At 41.4% G+C, this 8,676-nt stretch overlaps 1 pseudogene; it reads right to left on the reverse strand.

Annotated features, from left to right (window-relative positions):
• Nucleotides 1-8,002: 8,002 nt before the first annotated feature.
• On the reverse strand, nucleotides 8,003-8,404 carry LOC124986274 (golgin subfamily A member 7-like; annotated as a pseudogene).
• Between the last annotated feature and the right edge of the window lie 272 nt (nucleotides 8,405-8,676).

Below are 8,676 nucleotides of genomic sequence, written 5' to 3' on the forward strand. Positions count from 1 at the left end.
GGGTTTACATTTTCAAATCATGGACAAGGAGAGAACAGAAGTGATATAGGATATGATCATTATGAGGGAGTAAGAGAGAAACCAGAAGTAAAAGATTAAAGGCAGAGTGAAAGAGAATATCAGAGATTGGCTGTTAGCAGAAGAAAAGAGAGACGGGGAAACAGGTAGGAGAAAAAATATTAAAAATAAAAAGAATACAAAACAAAACTAAAATACATCAATCAAACATTCTACTTCACAAAACACTAATCCATGTAAAATAACTGGCTTCCAAAATGCTAGAAATGAGAAGAAAAAAAAATAGGAAACTGTATAAATGTCTATGCACCTTTAAGGTCACAATTAAATAGTGAAAAAGAATTTAAAAGAAAATTTTTAAAACTTTTGAGGAAAAGTTAAAGAATTCTTCGGGTTGAAGTTCAAAATATTCTTAGTTTCTCGTCTCAGCAGTTTTAGGTGTTGTCTTCTGGAGTGGGAAAAGCCACACTCTGGGTTGCTGGAGCGAGAGGTAATCCTGTAGGGGGAGCTCCTGGAGGCAGGTTTTAGGATCAGGCAGGCTCCAGGCGCTTCCCTGAATGCTAACTGGTCTGGAGATTTAAAATCAGTGCACCTGATACTTTCTGGTCCACGCTGGAAGACTTCACCCCAGGGATTTCCCCTGGTTTTCCACTCCTTTGGTGGGGGACCCGATTCTTAGTCCTCTGTGTCACCTGCAGACTCCATGTTTCCTGGTCTTGGTTTAGTTTCCAATTTCTCCCACCCTGCCCCTCTGAGTTCCCAGCCAGTTGGTTCTCTCCCAGATGCTCCTGCAAGCAGTTGGACTGTAGTGGGACGGGTAGAGCCGGGTGGATAGAGCAGCATGTGTTTATTGGGTCTGTATTTCAGGCTGATCTCGGGTTTGCCAGGAATCGGTTTCTTAGATTGTTGACCTCCGCACTGCAGCTGAAAAATGGTTCCTTCCTTTGTTCTCTGCACACCACCCTGGAGAGATGGCGGTTTCTTTCCCCACAAACAGATATCATGTGGCGTGTCCTTCAGGTTTGTTGGGCAATGTCCCTGATGTGTAAACACTCCATACCCAAACACACCTCAGGCCTCCCCAAAATGTGGGTTCCTTTAATTCCCTAATCTCTCTATTATGGTCACAGAGGAACCTCTCTGGCTATGGCAGCTGCTGTATCACTGGGAATCTTTTCCTTATTTTAATATATCCAACCTCCTGTTTTCCTGTTCTGTTTTAAATATCCAATTTTAGGTTCCAGTAAAGTCCCTCTCCCCATTTTTTGGTTAACCCACCTTGCAGAGAAGTTGCCTGTTTGCTTTCTTGGTTTCACACCACAGAGCAGTCAGGAAAGTGACCTCCTCTATTTCACCATCTTGGATCTCCCTTACCAGCATTTATTTTTATGTTATTCTTGATGAGTGCCCATTCTGAGATGAAATGAAATCTCATTGTAGTCCTTTTTTTTTATGGTTTAGCATTCACTTTATTGTGCTTACTTCTTTGTGTAATGAACAAGAAACACATACCACATCTATCCAACATTCAAGGTATTGCAATAATAACATAAAAGTCTCCAAAGAAAATAACTGGAAATCGCATTCAATACCGCTTTAATTAGGTATAACTGATATAATAAAACAAATAACATTATACAGTATTTTTTTCAAAGAGCTTCAGTTTGAAAACTGAATAACAGAAATCAATCTTAAGACTTGAATCATGGCAAAACTGGTAGTTCTTTGAAATCTGGGAAATGCATTAGTATAACCACAGACAGTCTATTCCTCACCTGGAAAAGTCTTTTATTAATCTTGGGGAATGAGACTGAACATCAGCTAATATAAACTCGTTGAAGTCTAAAGTCACCTGGAAAACTGACCCAAGGAATGAAGAGAATTCATGGTACTGGTGGCAGGTAAGAAATAAAACTTTGCATTGGGCTGACCAATTGCATATTTTATTAAATCACTTTGAATAAAAAAATGTGAAATGCTTCATTGTGTTTTCTCAGAAATGAATCAAAAGATTACAGAGTCCTACACAATTTAGAGACACAAAGTGGATGCTGAGAGACTACAGGTCACTCCGGGTGTGGGATTTTACAAAGTTAGTCCTTGGAGTAAACAGCACGTTGGCTCTGGCAGCAGATACAAAGGAATGATGCTCTGGAGAGGAGGTAGGGACACTCTGTGATCAGCCAGTGGGTAGATTGTTGAGGGCTGTCTTGGACAAGATGGTGCCTGGCAGTGGCTGCCAAAATGAGGAAGTACCTAAAAGGCTGTTTGCTGTTACTAGTTCCTTGAAGACTTATGACATGTTAACGCCAGGCTATCTAAAATCATGCCGCACGTGGACAGCTCGTGATTTATATAGTGTTATGCTGGCATTCCCCTACATGCTCTCCTGCATGAGAGAAAGCTTTGCTATGATTGGCTGATAAGCTAGGAGGCTGGGGGAGGAAAGGAGGAAGGGGGAAGAAAAAAGAAGCAAGAGACAAAGAACCGGGGAGGCTACAATAAATCTCGTCAAACTGAAGCTTAGTGGTGTCTCCTTTCTCCACGCCGGTTCCGCTGGACAGAACAAGTGGTGACCCATACGGGGAACTTTCTTTCTCCTTCTGCGTCCTCCCAGGTAAGTAACTTAAGGTAAGGTACAGGAAAACTGTAGGATAACCTCCCAGGAATCTCTGGCCAGAGTGTATAAGGGGGAGGTCACATAACTCCAGAATGGGGTCACAAGTGTCGAAACGTCAAATGATAAGAATCATACAAGATGTGTTTAAGGCTAATGGGACTGCCGTAAAATGATCTACTGTAACAGTATACGTAACCACACTGGCCAAGTTTAGTCCTTGGTTTTTGGAAGAGGGAATCCTAAATATTCCACAATGGGAACATCATAAAGAGGATCTTATCAAAGCAGAAAAGCAATCCCCGTTACCTAGAGGTACATTTCCCATGTGGCAGCTCATTAAGGAATGTCTAACATCTGAGAAAGGCAAAATACAAACTTTAGTAAAAGAAGGAAATATGTATCTGGAAGAGATAAAGGAACAACTAAGTGTAACTTCTCAAAAAGAAAAAAAAGAGAAAGAGGGGGAGGACTTAAAAAGAACATCAGGGACATGGTCGCCCCCACCAGTTATGTCAGGAAGGAGCACCAACCCCTTCCTGGAGGCAGTAGCCTGCCCCCTATATCCCCCAAGGTACCTTTGGGAGGAGTTAGCTCATGCTATAAATCAGATGGGTTTTTCACTGCAGGGAGAAGAAACCCCCATTAAAGAAACCTCAGCAGTCCCACAATTCTTCCCTGTGCTAGAGGACCAAAATAGACAAAGATTCCACCAACCTCTAGATATCAAAACAGTAAAAAATTTTAAGGAAGTAGTACGTACGGTCCACAGGCCCCATTTACAATTAGTATGTCGGAATCAGTATCGGGACTAAATCTAGTGACGGAAGATTGGAAAAGGCTATGTAAAGCTGTGCTATCAGGGGGGCAATACCTAGTGTGGAAAACTGCATGGCAGAAGCCTTATTAGAAACGGCATGCTGTAACGCTGCCATGGGCTTTCCCCAAAGAAATGTAGAAATGCTAACAGGAGAAGAAAAGTATGAAGGTATTCAGCAGCAGATTACTTACGATCCTCACGTGTACGCACAAATTACTGCTGCTGCCACTAAAGCCTGAAAATTAATTCAAGGAATGGGAGACTTTATTAAGGGTATTTGACAATATTATTGAAACCCTAGGAAAATGGGGATTACATGTGGCCCCAGAAAAGGTGCAAACCCGCAACCCTATTACCTTTCTAGGACATCAAATATTAGATACCTGTGTTAGGCCACAAAAAATTCAATTAGCCATGGAAAAGCTTAAGACTCTAAATGATTTCCAAAAATTATTAGGTGATATAAATTGGATAAGGCCAAATTTGGGAATCACCACTGGTCAACTTAAGCCTTTGTTTGATATTCTCCAAGGAGATTCAGACCCTACATCCCCCAGAAATTTAACTCCTGAAGGTAGAAAAGCCTTAAAGTTAGTAGAACAAGCTTTAGAAAATGCTCATAGTGATAGAGTTGATCTATCCTTGCCTTTTAGTCTCATAGTATTAGATTCTGAATATACTCCTACAGGTCTATTGTGGCAAACTGGACCCCTAATATGGATCCATTTGCCAGTGTCCCCCAAAAATGTTGTTTCCCCGTATCCTGTGATGGTGGCAAATCTAGTTGCATTAGGACTTAAGATGGCCTTTCGAGTTTTTGGAGTTCATCCTCAGACAGTTATTGTCCCGTATACGACAAAACAAATTGAAATACTAGTTAACAATAATGAAGATTGGGCAATTGTCTATTGTTCCACCTTGGCCACATTTGATAATCACTTGCCAAGTTCACCTATTGTCAGCTTCTTCAAAAGACATCCCGTTATTTTCCCTCAGGTTGTTAAGGCTCAACCTATCCCAGCAGCAAAAAACAATCTTTACAGATGGCTACTCCTCCGGTACAGCTACAGTAGTTTCTGATAAAGTACAGACTATTATTGCTTCTCATAAGTCTGCTCAAAAAACTGAACTAGAAGCAATAATAACTGCCTTACAAACATTTCCTGAGGAACCTTTAAATATTTATACTGACAGTCTCTATATTGCCCAGCTTGTGCCACGGCTTGAGACAGCTGGACCCATTAGTCCTCAATCCACCTTACAACAATGCTTTTATCAAGTACAAACTCTTCTGTGGACTCACAAAGAACCTTTATATATAGGCCATATCAGAGCACATTCAGGCTTACCTGGGCCTTTAGCTCAAGGAAATTCTACTGCAGACTCGGCTACTCGAGATCCTCATGTATTTAATATTGTAGAAGAAGCAATTAATTTCCATAAAGATTTTCATGTCAATGCTACCATTCTCAAAATAAAATATAACATTACAAAAGAACAAGCCAGAAATATAGTGAAACAGTGTCCTGCCTGTGTGCCTCATTTATCTGTTCCTCATTTTGGAGTCAATCCTAGAGGACTCCTTCCAAATCATCTATGGCAGATGGATGTCACCCATATTCCTGAATTTGGTACTTTAAGATTTGTACATGTAACTGTAGATACCTACTCAGGATATATATTTGCTACCGCTCATACAGGGGAAAAGACAAAAGATGTAATCAGTCATTGCCTTCAAGCCTTTGCTACTATGGGAAGGCCAAAATCATTTAAAATAGATAATGGGCCTGCATATACTTCTTCATTTCAACAGTTTTGCTCAAAGTTTAATATCTATCATACTACAGGATTGCCCTACAATCCACAAGGACAAGCTATCATGGAAAGGGTTAATCAAACATTAAAAGTCTGCTTAACTAAACAAAAGGGGGAATAGGGGCATTAGCCCCTCTCAAGAACAGACTTAACCTTGCTTTATTCACTCTCAATTTTTTAAATTTGGATGCTATGGGCCATACTGCAGCTGATAGACATTATAGTGGAAAGTCTGGTGGCCATCCACAAGCAATGTGGAAAGACATCTTGACTGGGTCCTGGAAAGGACCTGACCCAGTATTAATTTGGGGGCGAGGATTTGTTTGTGTTTTTCCTCAGGACCAAAAACAACCTATCTGGGTCCCAGAGCGCTTGGTAAGAACTATCCATAAGAAAGAAAATGGCACCAAAACACAAAATGATGGTGATGGTGGTAAGCCTACTGTTGTTAGCTCTTCCTAAAACTTTTGGGGATATATTCTGAGGACTGTTATCCACATGGCCTATTCCCTTGCCTATTATTCATGAATTATTTCCTAGGACAGAACTTCTAGGTATCCCTTACCTACCAGCTGATTCCACTGTACAACCACTTAATACTAGTCTAAACTTCAAGTTAAGGGGTAGTCTTGCTTCCTCTGGTTAGCCACCTCAGAAATCACCAATGGTACCTTGCCCTGTGTGCAGCTTGCTCCCAATTGGAATCTTTCTTATGGGTATCGGCATGGAAAGGACTTTATGCCTTTGCTTTAAATATATCCAAGGCCATTGGTAGTGTAAATTATACACAACAGCCTAGATGGGGTCCCACTTGTACACCAATTTCTTATGGCCATGTTGGACCTATTAAATGGGATAGCTGTCAAGGGGATGTTACGGCTTATAAGGTGACTCCTTACTTTTCCTTTGGGCCATTTGCCATAGATTGGAGAACTGTTAAAGAAACATTGAGGGATGCAAATGCATCATATATGTATGCCACTCTAGATACTGATTTCTACCAATGACTATTCTCCTCTTTCCATGTGGTCTCTTTGTGGTGTGTTCCCTTGTATGCTTAGAATGATACAGGGAGGTAATCTCTCTCTCATTCAACAAATGTGCAGTCAAAAGCAAGCCAATGTAGATGGAAGTAGTACACCTGTTTATAATTATACAGAGTGCATGACCAATTTCACTTCCTTTAATCAATCTTTCCCCCCACTCTTGTATGTGTCACATTTCCATTTGTGTTCATTCTAACAGTTCTAAGTTTAATATTAACATTACTAATAACAATGATAATGATACTGAGGTCCTTAACTGTGCTAAGAGTGTTATGTATCTAGTTTTGGGCTGCTTCATTATTTCCTCTGACTGTAATTGCCAGGATTCCTAAATTTATTCCAGTCCCAGTGACCTTAAATCATAGTGAGTGAAATTTCCTACCTGTGAGAGCCAAAAGAGATTTGGGTATCTCAGCAATTATAGCCATCGCTGTTGCTGTAGCAGTTGCTGTGGCTATTGCCACTGCTGCTGGACTTGCCCTAGAAACTGCTATTCCTACTGCTCATATGCTCAACAAACTGTCACGAGCCACGGCCGAAGCATTGACAGCCCAGGAAAACATCAATGCACATCTCGCCATGGGAATCCTGATTCTAAACCAAAGAGTGGACTTACTACAAGAACAAGTGGACATGTTGACTGTTACCGCACAGATGGGCTGTCTAGTACATGCCCAAGCATTATGTTACCCCTATACCCTATTCTAATATTACTGCTGCTGCAAATCTGTCCAAACAGCTTGGAAGCATGCTTAATGGGACATGGACTAAAGAGTTTACTAATTTGACTACCCTATTAAGAAATTCTATATTTGTAATAAATAGTACTCAGGTCAAGGTCCCGGGTGTGCCAGAAGCCATTTGTTTCCTACAGTCAACATTACAATTTGATAAACAATGGATGGGAAGTTTTGCTATGATGGATTGTTGTTCTTGCTTTTATTATTGCTGCTCAGATATCTGTTGTCTCTAAGGAGTCATCAAAGACAGCAAGCCTTAGTGGTATGGCAAGCCTTTATGGCCATGGACCAAGGCTCTGATCCACAGATTTGGCTCTCCCAATTACAGGAGTGGTAGTCAAAGACGGGTAAACACAGGGTGAACTTTATACCAACCTAAGACAGGTATCAAAGCATACCAACAGCTCTTTGACTCCCAATGACAGGTAAGGATAAAGTCTGACTCTGGCACCTAAGACAGACACAGTTACTGTCCTTTTCTTTAAATAAAAAAGGGGGAGCCTGTTGAGGGCCGTCTTGGACAAGATGGTGCCTGGCAGTGAGCCAAAGGTTGCTGGCTGCCAAAATGAGGAAGTACCTAAAAGGCTGTTTGCTATTACTAGTTCCTTGGAGACTTATAACATGTTAACGCCAGGCTCAAGGATTGGCTATCTAAAATCATGCCGCACGTGGACAGCTGGTGATTTATATAGTGTTATGCTGGCATTCCCCTACATGCTCTCCTGCATGAGAGAAAGCTTTGCTATGATTGGCTGATAAGCTAGGAGCCTGGGGGAGGAAAGGAGGAAGGGGGAAGAAGAAAGAAGCAAGAGACAAAGAACCGGGGAGGCTACAATAAATCTCGTCAAACTGAAGCTTAGTGGTGTCTCCTTTCTCCACGCCGGTTCTGCTGGACGGAACAGTAGATGAGGGTCCCAGCTGGAGGAGGGATCTTTAATTTTATGTTTTATCTTACACTGCTCATGCCTCTGTCTTCATAAATGGTATAACTTGAAGTCTTCTCTCAATAAGGTCTGTCAGCAGGAGGTCCTGGGGAGCATATATCTTCTCATTCTGTTCTTGAATATATCTGGAGACTTTCTTCAGAACCATCTCATAATGAGTCTCCATGCATAAGAAGATGGTATATGCTGTTAAACAAGCCAAGCAGCCTTCAAGATATGATTGGCCCCCAAGTTTCTCTGCTGCATAAAGGTTATTTAGAGTTCAAACTGTCTCTTCAAACTGCTGCCTATCAATCCGATTTTCCAGCTCCGCAGGGAACTTGGTCAAACTGGCAGCGTGTGCAACTGCTGTAGTCTCCTTGAATGAATACCTTCCCAGCTACTGGCACCTGCTATGGCCTCATGGCAAAGACAGGACTGACTGCGCTGCCTCTCCTGCTCTCCAGCTGCTGTCGCACCGCTTTCGCCGTCACTTACGTTCTGACCTCATTGTGGTCTTGATTTGTATTTCCTTCGTTGCTAGGGATGTTAAACTTTTTTTTCATGCATTTGTATTTCTTTCTTTCATATTTGGAAACTAGAGAAAAATAAGGAAAAACTGAAGGGGATTCCATAAAAATAGAAGGGAGGTCAGTGCAGCAGAAGGGTAGATTTTGGCAAATATTAGAGTTGGTCA

This window comes from Sciurus carolinensis, chromosome 6 (assembly GCF_902686445.1).
Source record: "Sciurus carolinensis chromosome 6, mSciCar1.2, whole genome shotgun sequence".
Classification (NCBI taxonomy): domain Eukaryota; kingdom Metazoa; phylum Chordata; class Mammalia; order Rodentia; family Sciuridae; genus Sciurus; species Sciurus carolinensis.